Source organism: Meriones unguiculatus, chromosome 7, assembly GCF_030254825.1.
Source record: "Meriones unguiculatus strain TT.TT164.6M chromosome 7, Bangor_MerUng_6.1, whole genome shotgun sequence".
Lineage (NCBI taxonomy): Eukaryota > Metazoa > Chordata > Mammalia > Rodentia > Muridae > Meriones > Meriones unguiculatus.
This window is the reverse complement of record NC_083355.1, coordinates 121,629,094-121,651,608: the sequence shown is the minus strand read 5'-3', so window position 1 is coordinate 121,651,608 and position 22,515 is coordinate 121,629,094. Positions and strand designations below refer to the sequence as shown.

General features: G+C 40.5%; 1 long non-coding RNA gene across 1 annotated transcript in view; it reads right to left on the bottom strand.

The window, feature by feature from the left end:
- Nucleotides 1-22,515, bottom strand: part of LOC132655466 (uncharacterized) — a 70,394-nt gene that overhangs the window by 20,511 nt on the left and 27,368 nt on the right. The window contains exon 2 of the long non-coding RNA XR_009593276.1: nucleotides 17,710-17,801. This is a non-coding gene — a long non-coding RNA (uncharacterized LOC132655466). The remainder of the gene's footprint in view (nucleotides 1-17,709; nucleotides 17,802-22,515) is intronic.

The window sequence follows — 22,515 nt, the reverse complement described above, 5'->3', positions numbered from 1 at the left end:
CAAACAGGGAAGAGGCATTTATGTGCCAGCAGGAGAGAAAAGACACAACGAGAAAACAGCTGGAGCAGAGAGAGACATAAATGCAAGTGTTATGGGGATTTTGGCTGGGAGGAAGCTAGATTAGGTTGGAGGATTAGAATGAATAATAATGTTCAGTTATTGTACATTTAAGCTAACTAAATAAATCATAGTCTCTCTGTGTCAATTACTTGGGAATTATCTGGGTTAAAGAAAATTATGACTGTATTAATTTCATGTTACACAAAATTAAAATTTAAAAGGAAGATGGAAAAAATGCTCAAAGTAGTAAAACTGTGACTTAGTGTTAAATCTAAAGATGCTACACAAAGTTTTGTGCTCATTATAGCTTTAATCAGTTTGTTAATAGAGTGGCCTTTAAAAAAAATTCAAAATCCTTAAGATAATAAAATTGACCATCCTACTAAAAGCAATCTACAGATGCAATGCAATTCCCATCAAAATACCAACACAGTTCTTTACAGACCTTGAAAGAATAATTCTCAACTTCATATGGAAAACCAAAAAGCCCAGAATAGCTAAAACAATCCTGTACAATAAAAGATCTTCTGGAGGTGCCTCAAGTTATACTATAGAACAATAGTAATAAAAACTGCATGGTACTGGCATAGAAGCAAACTGGTGGATCAGTAGAATCAAATTGAAGACCCAGAAATAAACGGACACACCTATGGACACTCAATTTTTGACAAAGGAACCAAAACCATACAATGGAAAAAGACAGCATCTTCAAGAAATGGTGCTGGTCCAACTGGATGTCTACATTTAGAAAATGTAAACAGATCCATATTTATCACCCTGCACAAAACTAAAGTCCAAGTGGATCAAATATGTCAACATAAAACCAGACACACTAAATCTGTTAGAAGAGAAAGAGGAGACGAGCCTTGAACTCATTGGCATAGGAGACAACTTCCTGAACAGAACACCAAAAGTTCAGGCTCTAAGATCAATTAATAACTAGGACCTCATGAAACTGAAAATCTTCTGTAAAGCAAAGGACACTGTCAACAGAACAAAATGTCAGCCTACATACAAGGAAAAGACCTTCACCGGCCCTATATCCCACAGTAGACTAATATCCAGAGTATATAAAGAACTCAATAATTTAAACATCAACAAACCAAATAATTCAACTAAAAAACGGGTACAGAGCTAAACAGAGAATTCTCAACAGAAGAATATGGAATGGTGGAGAAACACTCAATGTCCTTAGTCATCAGGAAATGCAAATGACTCTGAGATTCCATCTTACACCCATCAGAATGGCTAAGGTCAAAAACTCAAGTGATGGCATATACTAGAAAGGATGTAGAGAAAGGGGAACCCTCCTCCATTGCTGGTGGGAGTGAAAACTTGTACAACCATTTTGTAAATCAATCTGGAACTTTCTCAGAAAACTGGTGATAGCGCTACCTCAAGATCCAGCTATAGCACTCCTGGACATATACAAGGACATGTGCTCAACCATGTTCATAGCAGCTTTATTCACAATAGCCAGAACCTGCAAACAACCCAGATGTCCCTCAACAGAGGAATGGATACAGAAATGATGCTACATTCACACAACTCAGCTATTAAAAACAAGGCAATCATGAAATTTTCAGGCAAATGGATGGAACTAGAAAAGATCATCCTGAGTGAGGTAACTCAGGAGCAGACAGACATGCATAGTATATACTCACTTAAAAGCAGATATTAGCCAGCTAACATAGGAGAAACATACTAAAATCTGTAGACCTAAAAGAAGCTAAACAACAAGGAGAACCCTAGGGAGAAGACCTCATTCAGAAGGGCAAACAGGATAGATACCGGAAGCAGTTAAAGAAAGGGAACAGGATGAGAGGCTATCATAGAAGTTCTTTTGAAAGGCTCCACCCAACAGGGGATAGAAGCAGGTGCAGATTCCCACAGACAAATTTTGGGCAGAGTGCAGGGAGTCTTATGGAAGAAGTGTGTGTGTGTGTGTGTGTGTGTGTGTGTGTGTGTGTGTGTGTGTTGGGGGGAAAGGGGGAGATAGAAAGACCTAGAAGGGACACGGGCTCCACAAGAAGACCAACAGAGCCGAAAAAAAAAAAAAATCTGGGCCCAGGGGGGCCTGCAGAGACTGATGCACCAACCAAGGACCATGCATGGAGAGGACCTAGACCCCCTGCTTAGATGTGGCCCATACACGGCTCAGTCTCCAAGTGGGTTCCCTAATAATGGGAGCAGGGCAGTCTCTGAGATGCCTGCTCTTTGATCACTTCCCCCTGGCATGTTGGCTTTTACAGGCCACAGAGAAAGAATATCGAGGCAGCTCTGATGAGATTTGATAGGCTAGGGTCAGATAGTAGGGGAAGAGGACTCCCCCTTTTCAGTGTACTAGGGGAAGGGGGAAAGGGGATAAAAGGGTGGTGGGGTAAGACCAGGAGAAGATGAGGAAGGGATTACAACCAGGATCCAAAGGGAATAAATTGTAAAAAAAAAAAAAAAAAAAAAAAACTTAAAAATCCCCAAAAATCCCCAAGTTTATTCTTAACTATAGTTACACTTTGAAAATATTGTGAAGACACATATCCACCACTCAGAACAGTATAATTGGATATTTGGAAAATGAATTCAGGAAATATCATAGAATTTCCCAAGAGAATCTCAATGAGAGATTGTCTAGATCAGGTTGGCCCTAGGCAAGTCTTTGGAGATTACCTTGCTCATGTTAACTGAGATGAGAGGACCTGCCCCCTGTGGGCAGCACCATTCCCCAAGCAGGAGAGTCTGGACTGCAAACCAGTGAGGAAAGCATTGTTTGCTCTCTATTCCTGATTTTGGATATAATATGACAACTGTCATTGCTTCCGTAAAGTGACAGACTGAAACCTGAAACTGTGAGCCAAATAAATCCTGTCTACCCAAGCTGCGTTTAGCACAGTATTTTATTACCTTAACAAGAAACGAAGCTATGGCGCAGGGTCTCTGAATCTGAAGCTTGTTGTTTTAACTAGACTGGCTAGCCGGCAGAACCCCCATGATCCTCCTGTCCCTGCCACACAGCAATGGGATTACAGCCCTGTGTCTGAGCCCAGCTTTTATGTGCATGTTGGGGGTCTCAAGTCAAGTGGCCATGCTTGCACAGCAAACGCTTTGCCCACTGAGTTGTTTTCCGGGAAACAACTCTTTTAAATCATCTTCAATCTAAACAGTATCAGTTAATTTTCTTTGTAAGGTAATTTTTTTTATTCAGTTTGCAATTGTTCTATTTTCCTAAAAAGAAAATATACGAAAATGAGCCTATCATTACTATATACATTGTGTTCATACCATGCCTTCTGCTGCTAGAAGAATTATTGCCAGCACCTCAAATTAAAACAGCCAAAAAAACTTAAAATGCCTTGTGCTGGAGTAGTGAAGATGAAACAAAACATGCAAACCAACTTATCTTTTAACTAATAGTTTTCATAACTTCTTAAGTTGGTGATAGAAAGGCTTAGTTTCTAATTCGTTGCACTTTTAGTGATTAAAATACGGCTCAGGAGCTGACTCCCCACAATTCCAGCTGGCTTTTCAGAAAGCTGTATGACCTCATAGTGGACACACCCAGTGGTCAATGACCCCTTTCCACATGCTTGCTCCTGAGTCTAAGGCTTTTCCTTGCCCTCCTTGGAAGCAGATTTATACTCATCAAGACAGACCCAAACAAAACAGCTATCAACAGTACAGAAACTCAGCTGGGAGTAGTGGCACACACACTTAATTCCAGCAATCTGTAGGCAGAGGCAGGTGAATCTCTGTGAGTTCAAGACAAGCCTGGTTCACAACCAGGGCTCTGTTACAGAGAGAAACTGTGTCTCACAGCCCCCCCCCCCCAAAAGAGTGCAAAATTTCATCTGGATAGAGCAGCACCACCTCAGCACTTGAGGGGCTAGAACAGAAGAATCAGAAGTTCAAGGCCAGTCTGTTCTGCAGAGCAACAGCCCATCTCAAAAACAAACATGCCAACTGCAGAAGCACTTCTGTCCCTGTGAAAGCACAGAATCCATCCCTTCTAAGTTCCTGCTGGCTACCTGATTTACCTTAGCACACATCGACACAGGGAGTCAGATCTCCAAAGCAACGCCAAAGCTACTTCCATGGCATTTGAACACCACATACTAGTATTTAGCCAAAATCCTAATGAGTTAATCTAAGTGATAGCAAGTAATGTACAAGGGGGCGGGGATGTTTACAAAGATGTGATGAACAATCCCCATATCAGGAAGCAGAAAATATAAGAAAATATGATTAGAGAAATTCATGCTATTTCTAAGTTATACATAAATATGTATTGAACTGTGGAAGACACACAAAGCTTCACTTTTTAAAATGATATAAAGTCCATCACAGATAATAACAGCTATGTAGCTCAGCAATACAGCTTATTCCAAATAACTATATGACAATTTTTTTTCAATTCTTAGAAAAGTGCCAATTTTGAAAGAAATCCTGGATTACTGTAATCCACTGGCACTGGCATTTATCTCCTGTTGTTTCCTGTAACCTGTCATTTGTTTCATGTCAAAACTTGTCTAATCAGAGCTAAAACATCCTTTTTAGCCACTCAACTGACTCTAGATTTCTTCTTTCTATCACCATATACAGGACAATGGCCTTTGTCCTCTTCCTGCTCCTTCTTAGTAGCAGCCAGGTTAAAGTTCCTCTTTCCTCCTTAAGGTCATGTCCAGCAAGCACCTGGAATTCCTCTTCATGCAAATAAGGCATTCCCAGCACCTTAGTCCCAGCCAATGAGCACTCTCCCTTCCCAAAGCCTCCAACCAGTGTCCACAAAGGTTTAATTAGCCTTTGTCCCCCAAATTAAAGATGCTCACTGGAGCCTGCCTCCCAAGAGTCTGTTCTCATTGTGCTTACCCACCAAAAGCAGTTAGGCTTTTCTAAAGCCTTACCCTCAGCTCAGATCATAGTTCAACCGCATCAGCACGATCCATAACAACTTGCTGTAACTGCAGCTGCAGGCTCTGACACCCCCTTCTGGCCTTCATGGACACCTGTGCACACGTGGCATATACTCACACTGACATACAGGCATAGAATAAACACAAATAAATCCTAAAAATCCTTTTTAAAAATGGCATGGTAACACACAACTTTAGTCCTAGCACTCTAGAAACAGAAGGGTCAATAACTGTGTTCAAGACCAGCCTGGTCTATAGAGCGAGTTCCAGGACAGCCAAGACTGCATGGTGACACCCAGTCTTAAAAGAAGATCTTAGGTCTTACAGAGACATAAAAATTAAACATATTTCTCAAAGCATATCAGATGTCACTTAAAAGGATAAAATTATGTGAATTAAATTTCCATAAAACTGGGATAGTTAATCACATTTAATTCTGTCTTTGAAATCAGATCCCTGACTCACAAACTGACCGCAGAGGTTTGTTTGTTTTTACCATTAGGTGCTGAATTTTAAAATAAATGTAGCCTTTTATATAATTTGGGAAATTTTTTTAAATTTATTTATTTTGTAATTATTCTTTTTACTCTCCATTATTTGTTTGTTTGTTTGTTTGTTTGTTTGTTTTTCCAGAGCTGAGGACTGAACCCAGGGCTTTATGCTTGCTAGGCAAGCGCTCTACCACTGAGCTAAATCCCCAACCACATTATCTAATTATTTTTATTTTTCTTAATTACAGTTTATTCACTTCATATCCCCCCCTGTACCTCCCTCAGTCCTCCCCTACCAATTCCAACCTCCCTCTTCCCCACCCGTGTCCCTCTCCCAGTCCACTGATAGGGGAAGTCTTCCTTCCCTTCCCTCTGACCCTAGTCTATCAGGTCTCATCAGGAGTGGCTACATTGTCTTCTTCTGTGGCCTGGTTAGGCTGCCCACCCCCAGAGGGAGGTGATCAAAGAGCAGGCCAATCAGTTCATGTCAGAGTCAGTTCCTGTCCCCATTACTATGGAGGCCACTTGGATACTAAACTGCCATAGGCTACCTCTGCACTTATGGACACCTGATTTTTGACAAAGATGCCAAAACCATACAATGGAAAAAAGATTACATCTTCAACAAATGGTGCTGGTCTAACTAGATGTCTACATGTAGAAAAATGCAAACAAGTCCATACTTACCACCCTGCACAAAACTAAAGTCCAAGTGGATCAAAGACCTCAATATAAAACCAGACACACTAAACTTGTTAAAAGGAAAAGTGGGGAAGAGCCTTGAACTCATTGGCACAGGAGACAACTTCCTGAACAGAATATCAACAACACAGGATCTAAGATCAACAATCAATAAATGGGACTTCATGAAACTGAAAAGCTTCTATAAAGCAAAGGACACTGTCATCAAAACAAAATGACCGCCAAGAATCTTCACTAACCCTATACCTGACAGAGGGCTAATATCCAGTATATATAAAGAACTCAAGAAGTTAAACAGCAACAAATCAAGTAATCCAATTAAAAAATGGGAAATTTTTTAAATCTCTCTCTTGTCTCTCATCTGTGTGTGTGTGTTTGTGTGTGTGTGTGTGTGTGTGTGTGTGTGTGTGTGTGTGTGTAACAACAATTAAAGAAAAAGAGGCCATGAATTTGAAAAAAGTACAACAGGAAAATTTGTAAGGAGGAAAAGAAAGGAGAAAGTGAGGTAATTATATTATAATCTAAAAAAATTAAAACTTTTTTATAGTAGAAGTGCTCCCTCATCATTTTTAAAAATAAAAATAAAACATACAGGTTAGGGAACATGTATCGCTGACAACCAGAACAAACTTGATTTTGCTTAAGTATTATTTTGTCAGCACATCTGATTATTTTATTCTGAAATAATTTAAAACCGATAAATGCACTGCAAAAAAATACACAAAACTGAGTCCAGTCAGTAAAGGGCTCACTGGATAGGCGTGAAGACCCGCATTTGATCCCCAGCTCAAACAAGCATGGTGTGGGAGCACGTATCTGTAGTCTCACTGTTAAAAGGAAGAGACGAGCAGATCCTTAGGGACTGCTGACTAACCAGTCTCATAATCATCCCTGCTTAAACATGACCTGAAGAACGATGACACCAACAGATGTGCTGTCATGGACTGGGAAAAGCTAAGAAGTCCTTAGGCCTAAACAAAGAACTAACAGCAACCAATGAATGCTGACAGTAGAAGAAATGGTCAAATGAGTGAGTTCCAAGAACACAGGGAGACCCTGCCTCAAGAAATAAGATAGAGAATAACTAAAGACAACCCTGGACATGAATTTCTGCCCTCCTCTGTAAGCACACATACACATATGCACTCCCAAACATGTATACACATACATACATACACAAACACATGCAGTTATACAAAGTATACATATACTTCATTCATATCTGCCAACTGCTTCATCTTACATATTTGCTTTATTTCTCTCTGTTACCTGTGTGTGTGTGTGTGTGTGTGTGTGTGTGTGTGTGTGTAAAAGTATTTGGACTGTTCTTTGAAAATATTGTAAACATGGCAATACTATATTGCATGACTCTTGGAAAAGGAATATTCCTGTCCATAGACCCAATGCTAATTTTCAGAAGTTTGACTTTGATGCTCTTAGCTGATTCACACTGAGATTTCACCATTGTGCAACCACAGCAAATCTAATAAGCAGGGGGATTGGCTTTTTGGTTTTGTGGGTTGTGGGGTGGTTTGTTTTGCCTTATTGAGGGGTGATTTGGTTTTTTAAGAGATGTAAGAGAAAAAAAAACATAAATCACATATTTTTTAAAATCCCATTAGAACAGCTGGTTTTTGTATGAACAAGATAAAAGCCCAGACCACCTAGAGCAAATGTATTCCAAGCTCTAAAAGACTCCATCTGTCAACCCAAGCTACTTTACCCAGCAAAAATATCTGCCATAAATATCGAATGGCAGAGAAACACTTAAAGAAATGTTCAACCTCATTAGCCATCAGGGAAATGCAAATCAAAAGGACCCTGAGATTTCACCTTACACCCATCAGAATGGCCAAGATGAAAAACTCAAGTGACAACACATGCTGAAGACGTTGTGGAGAAAGGGGAACCCCCTTTTCTTGCTGGTGGAGATGTAAACTTGTACAACCACTTTGAAAGCCAATCTGGCACTTTCTCAGACAACTAGTAATAGTGCTTCCTCAAGACCCAGCTATACCACTGCTAGGCATATACCCAAAGTAGACAACAAGGACATTTCCTCAACCATGTTTGTAGCAGCTTTATTTGTAATAGCCAGAACCTGGAAACAACCCAGATGCCCATCAACGGAGGGATGGATACAGAAATTGTGGTATTTTTACACAATGGAATACTACTCAGCAATCAAAAAGAGGAAATCATGAAATTTGCAGGCAAATGGTGGGATCTAGAAAAGATCATTCTGAGTGAAGTATCCCAGAAGGAGAAAGACAAACACGGTATATAGTCGCTTATATGGACCTACAAGATATGATAAACACAATGAAGTCTATACACCTAAAGAAGATAAACAAGAAAGCAGACACGGGGTAAGATGATCAAGCCTCACTTAGTAAGACAAATGAGATGTGCATTGGACGTATGACAGGAGTCTACCGCAGAAGGCGTCTGACTCTACCAAGCAGCATTTCAAAACAGATACTAATTGTATAGATGTACCACAATTTCTGCATCCATTCTTCAGTTGAGGGACATCTGGGTTGTTTCCAGCTTCTGGCTATCACAAATAAAGCTGCTACAAACATGGTTGAGCAAATGTCCTTTTTGTGTACTTGAGCCTCTTTTGGATATATGCCTAGGAGTGGTATGGCTGGATCTTGAGGAAGCACTATTCCTAGTTGTCTGAGAAAGCGCCAGATTGATTTCCAGAGTGGTTGTACAAGTTTACATTCCCACCAGCAGTGGAGAAGGGTTCCCATTTCTCCACAACCTCTCCAGCATGTGTTGTCACTTGAGTTTTTGATCTTGGCCATTCTGATGGGTATAAGGTGAAATCTCAGGGTTGTTTTGATTTGCATTTCCCTAATGGCTAATGAGGTTGAGCATTTCTTTAAGTGCTTCTCTGCCATTCTATATTCCTCTACAGAGCATTTTCTGTTTAGCTCTGTTCCCCATTTTTTAATTGGATTACTTGGTTTGCTGCTTTTCATCTTGTTTAGTTCTTTATATATACTGGATATGAGACCTCTGTCAGGTAAAGGGTTGGTGAAGATTCTTTCCCAATCTGTAGGCAGTCGGTTTGTTTTGATGACGGTGTCCTTTTGGTACATCTATACGATGGAGTACTACTCAGCAATGAAAAATAAGGAAATCATGAAATTTTCAGGTAAATGGTGGGACCTGGAAAGGATCATCCTGAATGAGTTGTCCCAGAAGCAAAAAGACACACACGGTATTCACTCACTCATATAGACATGCAACATAGGATAAATCCACTAAAATCTGTACATCTAAAGAAACTAAGCAAGAGAGAGGACCCTAACTAAAATGTCCAATCCCCATCCTGAAAGGCAAAGAGGATGGACATCAGAAGAAGAAGAAAACAGGAAACAACCTAGGAACCTTCTACAGAGGGCTTCTGAAAGCCAGAAGAAGAAAACAGGAAACAAACTAGGAACCTACCACAGAGGGCCTCTGAAAGCCTCTGCCCTGCAGACTATCAAAGCAGATGCTGAGCCTGATGGCCAATAGTTAGGCAGAGTGAATGGAATTTTATGTAAGAAGTGGGAAATAGTAAGAGCTGGAAAGGACAGGAACTCCACAAGGAGAGCAACAGAACAAGAAAATTTGAACACAGGGAACTTCCCAGAGACTCATACTCCAACCAAGGACTATTCATGGAGATAACCTAGAACCCCTGCACAGACGTGGCCCATGGCAGTTCAGTGTCCAAGTGGGTTACATAGTAATGGGAAGAGGGACTGCCTCTGACATAATCTGATTGGCCTGCTCTCTGATCACCTCTCCCTGAGTGAGGAGCAGCCTTACCAGGCCACAGAAGATGACAATGCAGCCACTTCTGATGAGAACTGATAGACGAAGATCAGAAAGAAGGAGAGGAGGACCTCCCCTATCAGTGGACTTGGGGAGGGGCATGAATGCAGAAAGGGGAGGGAGGGTGGGATTGGGAGTGGAGGAGGGAGGGGCTTATGGGGGGATACAAAATGAATAAAGTATAATTAATAAAAGTTAAATAAAAAATTTAAAAAAAAACAGACAGTAAGACTCATAAACAAACCTTCGGCAGAAGGGGAGTTAGTATGACGTGGAAAGGATAGGAGCCCCACAAGGACCAAATATATCTGGGCACAGGGTTTTTTCTGAAACTGTTTCTCCAACCAAGGACCATGTATGGATATAACCTAGAACCTTTGCTCGAACAAAGTTCGTGGTAGCTCAATAACCAATTGGTTTCCCATAGTAAGGGGAACAGGGACTATCTCTGATAGGAACTCAATGGCAGGCTCTTTGACCTCCCCACCCCCCAAGGGAGAAGCAGTCCTGCTAGGCCACAGAGGAAGACTTTGCAGCCAGTCCTGAAGACATCTGATAAAACAGGGTCAGATGAAAGGGGAGGAAGTCCTCCCCAATCCGTGGACTTGGAAAGGGGCAAGGAGAAGAGGAGGGAGGGAGGGTGAGATTGGGAGGGAATAAGAGAACGGGATACAGCTGGGATACAGAGTTAATAAAATGTAACTAATAATAATAAACAATAATAAAAAAATATCTGCCACAGTTGAAGGAGAAAGAAAAACTTTCCATCACATAAACAGACTGAAAGAATTTATGTCTACCAAACTAGTCCTAGAGAGAATACTAGAAGCAATATTTTAGACTAAAGAGAGGAATAAGCACATCCCAGAAGGTATAGAAAAAAAGCAAATGAAGACATAATTAGACACAAAATAGGACTAAGACACAAACACCAATCAACAAATGCCTTTCAATAATAACTTTAAACATTAATGGCCTCTGTTACCCAATGAAAAGATACAGATTGGCTGAATGTATTAAGAAACAAAATGGAAGCCGGCACCATGGCGCACGCCTGTAATCCCAGTGCTTGAAGAGGCAGAGGCAGGCGGATCTCTGTGAGGTCAAGGCCAGCCTGGTCTACAAAGTGAGTTCAGAAAAGCCAAGGCTGCACAGAGAAACCCTGTCTCAGAAAAAAGAAACAAAATGCAAAGAACTCATCTTCCCTTCAGGGATAGGCATCTTTAACTAAGAGTTTAAAAAGATAGATGAAAAAAGTGGTTTAAGCAAATGGAGCTAGGAAGCAAGCAGTGTTGCTGTCCTAATATCTACCAAAGAGACCAAGCTAAAATTAATCAGAAGAGCAAAATAACTCTCCACTGGGAAGGATAATCCTTTAAACCAAACCTGTCAGCTCTATGTGTTTAAGTATAGATGGGTGTGGTGCTCTTTCCTATTAGGAAAGATTGTGAATAGGAAGAGTAATCCTAACCCTAACCCTGCCATGTCCCTGAAAATCACCCATTACTTCTATGCTGCCCCCAAAGTAGACATAACAACTCTGTAGCACAACTAGAATTGTTAAGGGGAGGAAGAGGCCCAAATGTGAATACAGACATCTTGACTAGTATAGCATCTGGGAAGTATGGTACATCAGCCCGTAACCACCCTTTGGGACATAATCCCACAAGACAAGCACATTCATAGCAAGTTCACTGATGACAGTGGTGAAATGTCAAGTTGAGATGTTACAGTAGTTGCCTTTATTTGTTTGTTTGTTTGTTTGTTTGATTTTTCAACAGGACACAAGCTGAAGTTATCTGAGAAGAACCTCAAGGTAGCAGAGAAAATGCCTCTATCAGATTACCTGTAGTAAGTCTGTAGAATTGTTATTTGTTTGTTTTTATAAATACTTGTGGGCCCTGGACAAGTGGTCCCAAGATATATAAAAAAGCAAACTGAGCAGGCCATATGGAGAAAGCAGCACCCTCCACGGCTTCCGCTTCAGGATCCTGCCTTGGTTGCCCTTGGTGTGGAAATGTTACCTGAAAGTATAAGGTGAAAAAACTCTTCCTTCCCAAGTTGCTTTTGGCAATGGTCTTATTAAAACCTAACCAGGGCAGAGGTTGACAGGGCAGTGTGAGCTAGCCTCAGAGAAGTCCATCAAGAGAGGCCAGCACCTTACACACAACTTGTGGTCCAGGGGTGTGTTAGCAGGCCTGGGGCTTAAGAAGACATTATAGAGGAACAAAGCTAGTACAAGTCTCAACTTCCTTGAATTTTAGTTTTCAAAGAAGATGGTGATGTCAGCACATGGCCTGTGAATGAAACTTGCATGAAGAGAAGTTTTTAAGAACTTGTTTTAAAAAATCCTCCAAGTAAACAAGAATCTTGTTATAACATAGATTTGTTCTTGAACTATGCTTTTGTGTCCCTCCCAGGTGTGCTAAATAAGAGTACGTTTGCTTCAAGTTTCATATTGTTGTTTGCTTGTGTTACTTAGATGGTGTTTACAAGCATGGGTTGCCCTGTGACTGTCTATAGCTTGAATTCAAGAGAACTTAGCTCATATGACCTACCTAACACTCAGAATATAATTTGTATAATGCTGAAAGTAAGGTTGGCTTTTTCATGAAACTTCAGTCTCCTCATTTTTAAGCTCCTCTCTCCCAGATTCATGCCACCAATTAGAGCAGTAACATGGGGGTTGTCTATCCTCAGGGAAAGCAGACAAAGCTGGTCAGAGAGGAGGTTCTAGCCAGTCCGCATACCATAAAACTGATGGGAACATGGCTGGAGACCAAGTGAGGCTGCAGTTCTGCGGGCCCAAGGGCAGAGCCACGAAGAAGGAAGTCAAGTGACCTAAAATGCGGAGCCAGGCAGCTAATGACAAACCTAGAGCTGTGCCCAGCTCTGAGTAAAGACAGGTGGTTTCGGCATGCAAAGACTTGAGAGAGACCGAGATGGGAAACACCTGGGGTTGGAGCGAAAACAAACTTGTGTATCAGCACACCAAGCATGCGATGCGTCTGCCCAAGCCCAACAGCTACAGTGATGTTCACAAATGCAGCAACATTGCAGTCATCTGCGGAAAACACCGAATCTGCCCCACCCCCCCACCCCCCTGTGAGGAGCGCTGTGCTCAGCACTGCAGGTGCTGTCAGCACACGGATCTCAGGTGTCACAGGACGGGAAGTCCAGGCTTTCCATGTTTCAGTGACTCAGATCAGGCAGGCAGTGGGAGTGAAAGTTCAAATGTATTGAAACTAAGAGCAGACCCATAAAACACACCCTACAAGACAGAGCAGCCACGTGACCACATGACTTGAGCTCTTTCACAGAGTTTAAGTAATGAAAGAAGCTATTACATGTTTGTCAATACATCTCGTAATTTTATGCCCCCCTTGACACATATACATGAGATGGTAAAGCAGAACTTCCCCTGGCAGGTCTGCTAGGACAGCTTACCTTCCCTGCCTGGCAGCCGATTCTGTTTTCAGCAGAACTTGATTACCAATCCTGGGGAGGGGATGGGTGTGGCTCTACCTAGTCAGCAGGCATCATTATTTCCAGGGCAGTTGTCTGAGCTCTCTGGGCTCCCTTAAACTGGTCTACTCTCATGAAGCCTGAGTAAGCCTGACATTAAATAATAAATCTGATTTTTTTTTCCTTACACAGCATTGAAACTACAATGGAAAAAAGAAGATATTAAAAACCTTAAGTTGTAAGATTTAAAAAAAGGTCACATTTCTGAAGTAACTGCTTTAAAGTATTCCAAAAAGACTAGAGAAACATTAGCAATCATTTTTTGATATTTTAAGTACAAAGTAAAACTTCATCAGATATTATAATTATGTATTACATATGTACATGGCCAATATGCGGGAATCATAGTAATTCCACTACTGTGTTACTAGAGGCATTGCTGACAACAGCTGACACAAACAACTAACGCTCTCCCTTAAAAAGTTTATTCTTTATAAAATATGGAAATTTTCTGAAATATGAAAAGTCTCCTGGTAAAAGGAGAAATAAAACAGACCTACATAAAACAGAATTGGGTCCAAGGGCAGCGAAGATGAATTTGCCCTTTCACACTTTGCTGTTGGATTCTTGGTTGTGATTCTCCTCATATGTCAGCAGTTAGTATTTCACAGAAACATTAGCAACCTGGGAGGGAAAAGGAGCTTCCATTGTCTTTTTATCCATGCATAGACTTTTATCCATATGTACTTCTAATAAATACACATTTCTAAAACAGAAACTTGGATTTCAGCCCTCCCTATGAAGCCCTAGATAAGCTCTCAGCTCAAATATACCTTCCAATAGCCTGTCTAGGGAGCTTTGCAGACAGTAACCTAGGACACAAATTACACAGATCAACAACAGTCATTTGGTTGTGAACCAAAAGGGAAAAAATGAGTAATTTGTGTATTTTGGTTTATTATGGGAAATTACAGATTTCAACATCTATTATTTTCTTCATGAATGGTGCTTCAAATGCATCCGAGGGGAATCCCTGCATGCTTGCTAATGCTGTGGGCGATGCTTACAGTTGTTTCAGGTCAGCTCACACAGTCCTTCATTCATTTTGTGAAACCAGTCACTAAAGGGACTCAATGTCTGTCACATTGGTTCCTAACAAAGGCACTGACCAGGCTTATTGTTCTCAAAGGTTAAAATACTCGCCGAAGCATTTACATCATTGCCCAAGTATGCCCAGGTCATATGAAGAAGCCCAACAACAGGGCCAGAGAGACTCCTAAAGCAACTAACAGACAAAGTAAAATACAGGCAAGAGTCTGTCATGAGTGTCTGCCTCACATGTATGCTTTTACCGAAAGGAATTGTTTAGTATAGTCTTTCCTAAGATATGATCCAAAACAGCGAGCTAATTCAGAAAAGCTTTGGTAATTCTGAGACCTGCATTCTTGAGAGGTTCTGAAGAAACACCAACACTAAAGCTTCCGAGAATTCCTGCAGCTCTGCTTAACATTTCCCAACCCACCCAAACATTCTGCACGTTTTGTAACCCAACAACTCTTGCCATCTGTGGAGCCTGCTCAGAGAAGAAGGCACTGGTGATTTTCAAGATACAGTTTGCAGAATCCTCTCAGGGACTTCCAGGAAGAAAAGAGAGCAAAGAGACTGGAGAAAAATAGGTCAGCCACACACAGCTCCATTGGAATCCTTCTACTTCCAGACTTAACATATCATATCATTTTTAATAAAAGAGTCTATGACTCAAATTTATCTTGTTTATAAAATTCTTTAACTAGAATTGAGGTATTTGTAGTCTGACATTTATAGTTTGACATGTTGTTCACATTACAGGGTTCTCAGCAGCAGTCACATGGCAGTTTCTCTGACTGAACCACTGTGAATAAGTACTGACATCTGCCAATCCTGGCTGGGCTTCCCTAGAAGCCATTAATGTGAGCGTGGCTCAGTGACCTGCTTTGACTAAAGGAACATGATATGGACTTATGGTTTATTTATGATCTTCACCAGGAGAAGAGTAAGCTCCCATGGTGGGTGCTCATAAGTCAAGCCCAGGAATGAGAAGCACATGAAGCCCAAAAGGTACCACGGGATAGTTGCTGAGGTTCAAAGATTGTATGAGTAGCATTCCATAGTGTAAATGTAGCACAAATTCTGCATCCACTCCTCAGTAGAGAGACATCTGGGTTGTTTCCAGCTTCTGGCTATTACAAATAAAGCTGCTATGAACATGGTTGAGCAAATGTCCTTGTTGTGTACTTGAGCATATTTTGGATATATGTCTAGCAGTGGTATAGCTGGATCTTGAGGAAGCAGTATTCCTAATTGTCTCACAAAGCGCCAGATTGATTTCCAAAGTGGTTGTACAGTTTACATTCCCACCAGCAATGAAGGAGGGTTCCTTTTTCTCTATAACCTCTCCAGCATGTACTGTCAGGTGAGTTTTTGATCTTAGCCATTTTGATGAGTGTAAGGTGAAATTTCAGGGTGGTCTAGTTTGCATTTCCCTGATGAGTAAGAATGTTGAACATTTATTTGTTTCTCTGCCATTTGATATTCCTCTGTTGAGAAGTTTGTTTAACGCTGTACCCCATTTTATACTACTCAGCAATTAAAGCCAAGGCAATCCTGAAATTTGCAGGCAAATGATGGAACTAGAAACAATCATCCTGAGTGCGGTGTCCCAGAAGCAGAAAGTGTATGTGTGTGGTACATACTCACTTACAAGTAGATATTAGACATAAAATCTTTCTCCTAAAGAAGCTAAGCAAGAAGGAGGACCCTGGGGAAGATGCTCAATTATTCAGAAAGGCAAACAGGATAGACAGCAGTAGTGGGTGAAACAAGGAACAAGACAGGAGCCTACCACAGAGGACCTCTGAAAGACTCTTTGCTGCAGGGTACTAAAGCAGATGCCAAACTTTGAGCAGAGTGCAGGGAATCTTATGAAAGAAGGTTGAGATAGAAAGACCTGGTAGGGACAGGAGCTCCACAAAAAGAGCAACAGAACAAAAAAATCTGAGCCCAGAGGTCTTTGCAGAGATCAATATGATACTGTAACCAAGGACCATGCATGGAGATAACCTAGAACCTCTGCTCAGATGTAGCCCATGGCAGCTCGGTCTCCAAGTGGGTTCCCTAATAAGGGAAATAGGGACTGTCTCTGACATGAACTCAGTGGCCTGCTCTTTGATAACCTCCCCCTGAGGAGGGAGCAACCTTACTAGGCCACAGAGGAAAGGAAGACAATGCAGCCAGTCCTGATGAGCCCTGATAGGCTAGAGTCAGAGGGAAGGGGAGGAGGACCTCCCCTATTAGTGAGGGAAAGGGCATAGGGGGAGAAGAGGGAGGGAGGGAAGGTGACATTGGGAGGGGACTAGGGAGGAGCTACAGCTGGGATAAAGAGTGAAAAAACTGTAATAAACAAAATAAATAAATAAAAAGATTGTTTGAGAGCAGAGCAGAGGCTGACGGGGGCATTTTTAAGTCAGTGCTTCAATACTGGCCTCACCTAAGAACAATAAGATTCAGCATAGATGGTGCTGAATTGTCTGCTCATTTTGCAATTGACTTGAATAACTTTCAAAACTGCAGTGCTTACTCCTCTGTACACCAGATACCATTCTTCTTTGTCCAATGGTAATTTCTCACCCCCATGACTCACAGAATAATAATGCCAATAATGCAGTTTTATAAGTTTCCATCAAGAAAATCAATGAATTTTTCTTTGTTCATGAAGCCAAGTGCTGCTTTGTGGAATCTAATATAAAAAATGAATATTCATTATCTGTACCTGTAATTATTTTCAGAGTCCTTAAATCATTCACAATTAAAAGTCACCTGTGTCTAATCAAGTTGTAATTCAAACAAGAGCCTCCCAACCAACACACATGAGAAGTGAAAGGAAAAAAGAAAGGTGTTCCCGTCCTCCTAAAACTTGAAAACAAACCTTATAAAAGCAGGTACACAGCTAATGAACCAAATCTCACTTAAGTTTTTCTAAGTTGATGAGACAGACAAAAGAAGGTTTCAGGATAAGTGAAAAGATTTCACTTTCAGAATTATTCTAGTAAAAGTAAAGGAGAGTTTTTAAAAATCACTTAGAAAAAAATCCTCTACCAAGTTATCACCACTAGTACAGTACAAGAGTTCCTAGCATCTGGGGAGAGGACTTGGCGGTTAAGACCTCTGCCGCGCCTATGGCGGTGGGGGGTGGGGTGGCTCTCAGCACTCACCTGGCAGCACACCAGGGTCTGTAACTCTAGTTTCAGGGGATCTGGCGCCATCTTCTGCCTGCAAAACTGCAAGCACACGGTGCACGTGCTACCTGAGGAAAACACCATAAACACATTTTTTAAATTATTTTTATTTTTATTAATTACAGTTTATTCACTTTGTATCCCCCTATACCTTCCTCCCTCTTCCCCATCCATGCCCTTCCCCAAGTCCACTGATATGGGAGGTCCTCCTCCCCTTCTATCTGACCCTAGCCTATCAGGTCTCATCAGGACTGGCTGCATTGTCTTCCTCTGTGGCCTGGTAAGGCTGTTCCCCCCTCAGGGGGAGATGATCAAAGAGCAGGGCAATCAGTTCATGTCAGAGACAGTCTCTGTTCCCATTACTATGAGCCCACTTGGACACTGAGTTGCCATGGGATACCTCTGTGCAGGGCTTCTAGGTTATCTCCATGAATGGTCCTTGGCTGGAGCGTCAGTCTCAGAAAAAATCCCTTTGCCCAGACTTTTTGGATCTGTTGCTCTCCTTGTGGAATTCCTGTCCTCTCCAGGTCTTACTATCTCCCACTTCTTTCATAATATTCCCTGCACTCTACCCAAAGTTTGGTTAAGAGTCTCAGCATCTGCCTCTATACCCTGCAGGGTAGAGCCTTTCAGAGGCCCTCTGTGGTAGGCTCCTGTCCTGTTTCCTGTTTTCTCCCTCCTCCAATGTCCATCCTCTTTGCCTTTCTAATTGGGGATTTTTTTTAAAAAAGGGAATCGTTCAAACACTTTAAAATGTTGTAAAATGGGATTAATAACGAACGGCTTGTGAAGTAGTCTCTTTTTCTTTTTAATTTTGTTTTTATGTGCATTGGATGTTTTGCCACTTGTGTACCAGTGCCTTCAGATGACAGAAGAGGGCATCAGATTCCCTGGCACTGCACAGTTATAAATCTCATGAGGCCTCAGGAGCATGCTGAGAATCAAGCCCTGGACCCTCTGGAAGAGCAGCGTGTATTCTTAGGTTCGGCTGTGAGCCTCGCCTTTAACGGCTGAGCCATCTCTCCAGCCCTTAACAAGTGTTCTTAGCAGATGAAGCATCTCTCCAATCCCAAGTAATTTGTCTTTCTAGAATGAACCATGCACAACAGAGGCCCATATTATAGGCAAAAAGAAAATAGTACAAAATGAAAACAAAACAAACAAAAACACATAGTAGCAGGCAAGAGTCACACCTGGTAAGAAGCAGCTGAGTAACTGTAAGGGTTAAGGTTTTAGTTTTTGGCAATGACTGAAAAACAGACCCTGATCTATAATAGAATTTCTCCAACTCAATACTGTTTATTAAGTACCAAGTACAAAACTGCAAAGAATAAGTGGTGTGCCCTCTGTGGGGCTCAGCATCCTGCACAGAATGTGCTTGGCCCATTTTACAGACAGGACAAACACTCCAGTAGTGTTCTCTCAACTGTTATCTATCAAAAAAATGAATACATATTTACTCAGATTGGGAGAGATAAAGAATAAATTGGAATAAAAAAATGAGATGAAAGAGTCACAGAATTAAAAGGGCTATAGCAGAATACTTTGAAAACACTTTATATTGAGTTAGATAAACTAAAAGAAATGCCTAAATTAATTCATAATGCATCTTTATATTTGGCTACAACAGTACTGGGCAGCAGTTTTATATTAGCTTATCTTTCACAGGAGGTCAGGTATTGCTGTAAGACCCATGTATTTGGCTATATGTAAAACTGGAATTGAGTGGCTCTGCTCAAGTGTGCTATCGCTACAAAGAGAACATACAAATTTTCTGAAAATAATTTAATATTTGAATAAAGTATGTCTTAATGCATTTTCTTTGGTATGCTCTTCCTTTATAGCAAAGCTAATCTCCTTTTCTTTCTCAGTCTCCCTGTCTCTATGCTACTCCTTAAATGTCAACAATTTTCTACAGTGGATGAATTTGGGCTTTTATGAAAACCTACTGAGCAATTACTTCAGCCCATACTCTCCCACATTACATAAATTAGTTCTTACTTGAACTAAAGCAAAATTCATTTGCTTTTCATAATGGGCTTATAGTATCAAAATTTAACCTAAAGAGCTTACTTACCTTTTTGGAAGATTTTTTTTTTGTGATTTAATATATAATACAACCTATGCATCTTGTAGAATCTTAATATATATGTATTTATATATATATTAAACATTTCAATTGCATGCCAGAAAAAAAAAAGGTAAAGCAAGCAAGAAAGCAAGAAATTACAATGAATGAATTAGAGTTTCTAAGGAATTCTTGAAGTCATATTATTCCAACTAAGAAGAATCCTGATGAAGTGAGAATTCTATGCATTCATCCGTTTGCCTGTCTGTTCAGAAATACTAAGGGGGCATCTATTTGGCTTCAGGTTATAACACGTGGCGTGCAACGGCCTTTCTACCCAGCACAGTGGAAGCAGGTGCCTGTGGCTCAGCATGGCACATTTTCAGAAGGAAGGTGGCACAGTGCACTCTGCCAGCACTCCGAGGGAGACACTTCAGGAAACAGCCGTGGTGCAGCTTCAGGACTACAAGAAAAAAGGGTCCAAAAGCCACACATGGAATGGAATAGAAATATTTGTTCAGGCATATGGCTCATAACATTATTATCATTTTAGAGGCTTAATCACATTTTTATTTCTTTTTAAATTATTATTTATTACAATTTATTTACTTTTTATCCCAGCTGTGGCCCCCTCCCTCGTCTCCTCCTAATCCCACCCTCCCTCCATCTTCTCCCCTTACGTTCCTCCCAAGTAGACATTTTAAAATAAAATAGCTTGAAAAGTAAAAAAAAAAAAAAAAAAAAGAAATGCCTAAATGATGCCTTAATTTCTAGAAATGTACCACCTACCACAACCTGTACATAATACAGAAAGTCTAAGCAGTCCTCTAAGTACAAGGAAGACGGTAACATATTAACAAAACTACGGCGAATTTCCCGACCAAAAAAAACAAAACAAAAACAAAAACAAAAAAAAAACCATAACCAAATGACTTCACCAGAGAATTCTACAAAATATTTATAGAACAGTTAAAACCAATTCTTCTCAAAAATCTTCAAAAAACCGAAAATAAGGGAACACTTCTACAATGGATTTGATAGTGCCTACTAAAGATTTGTGTGCTAGAAGCTGTGGGGATAACAAGAAGTGGGCAGACCTTCAAGAAACAGAACCTAGTGAGAAGTGGTGAGGCCGTGATAACTCCATGAAGGCACCAATGTTGAATCTTAGCAGATGCAGCAGGTGATGTGGATATATGGAAAGAGCCTCTCCTAGCTCCTCGACTTCCTCCCTTGCTATGTGATATCTTCTGCTATTAATATCATAGCCTTAGAATACTCAGTAAATTTAACCACCCAACCTTGAATGTTCAGGCTTCAAAACTATTATTTACCAAAAAATAAATCTCTTCTATCACACAGCTTCTGTCTAATATCCTGTTATCATAACACAAAATAGCTAAGACAACTCCCAAACTCATTTTATGAGACCAGTATTATCCAGATATATATGAAAGGCAAACACATTACAAGAAAACAAAAAATCATAAACCTGTATCCCTGATAAACATAATGGAGAAATAATCAACAAAATATCAAGAAACATGATTGAGCAGTACAGTAGAAGGGCTATACACCATGACAAATCCTACAAGTATGGCTCAACACGCAAATAGTAATGAGTGTAACACTGACCAGAAAACCACATTATAATCATAGTTGATGCAGAATTTCTTTTGTGCCAAATTCAACATCTAGTCATAATGAAAACTCTCAACAAACTAAAAACAGAATACTACATCAGCATAATAAAAACTATATATAGGGGTGTGGAGCCTGAGCCAGGACCAAAGTCAAGAGGAAGGGCTTGAGTGCTTTCAAGAACAAGAACAGAATAGGAAAACTTGGTCTCCCCACTCCTACGTGACTAGCATGGAATTCCAAGCCAGAATGTCAGGCAAGAAAAAACGGGGGGGGGGGATGGGAAGAGAAGCGGGTAAAAAAAAAAAGATTCCAAATAAAGAAGTAAAATTAGCACAGTGTTTGGATGGTAGCACATGAGATTATCTTAGAAACTCTTAAACATTCTACACACACCAAAGAGAAAAATCCTGTTTGTAACTAATAAAGAAACTTAGCAGAGTTGAAAGAAACAAAAGAAAAGAAGAAAAGGAAAGGAAACATCCTAATTGTATATCTGAAAAAGGAAAAGCAAACTAAACAGGAAATTAAGAAAAGCAGGACCGTTTACAATAGTGCTCAAATGGTCAGATACTTAATAAACTTAAGGAGGTGAAAGAGCTGAGCTCTGAAAACCACAGACACAGATGAGACAGAAGAAGCAGCAAGCAAGTGGTTGGAAACAGTATTATTTTATTATTTCCATATGTCTGAAGAAATATACAAATTAAATGTAATATGTATCAAAATCATAAAGTTATTTTTATAGAAACAGAAAAATTCTAAAGTTCATAAGGAACCACAAAAACCCCTCAAATATATAAACTGATATTGAGAAAGAATGGAGGTCTTACAGTTCCTAACTTCAGATAGTTTAAAACAATAATCTAAGTACTGTGGTGCTGGCACACAGTATACACGGAAAAACGGAGCAGACCGCACAAATTAATCCCAGAGCCAGCTCAGACAATCTTCAGTAAGGAATCCAAAACCATGACATGTGGAAAGCATGACCACTCAACAAGCAGTCTCAGGGAGAAGGAAGTGCTTATGTGAAGGAATAGAGTTATGATGCATTGCACCATATATAAAAC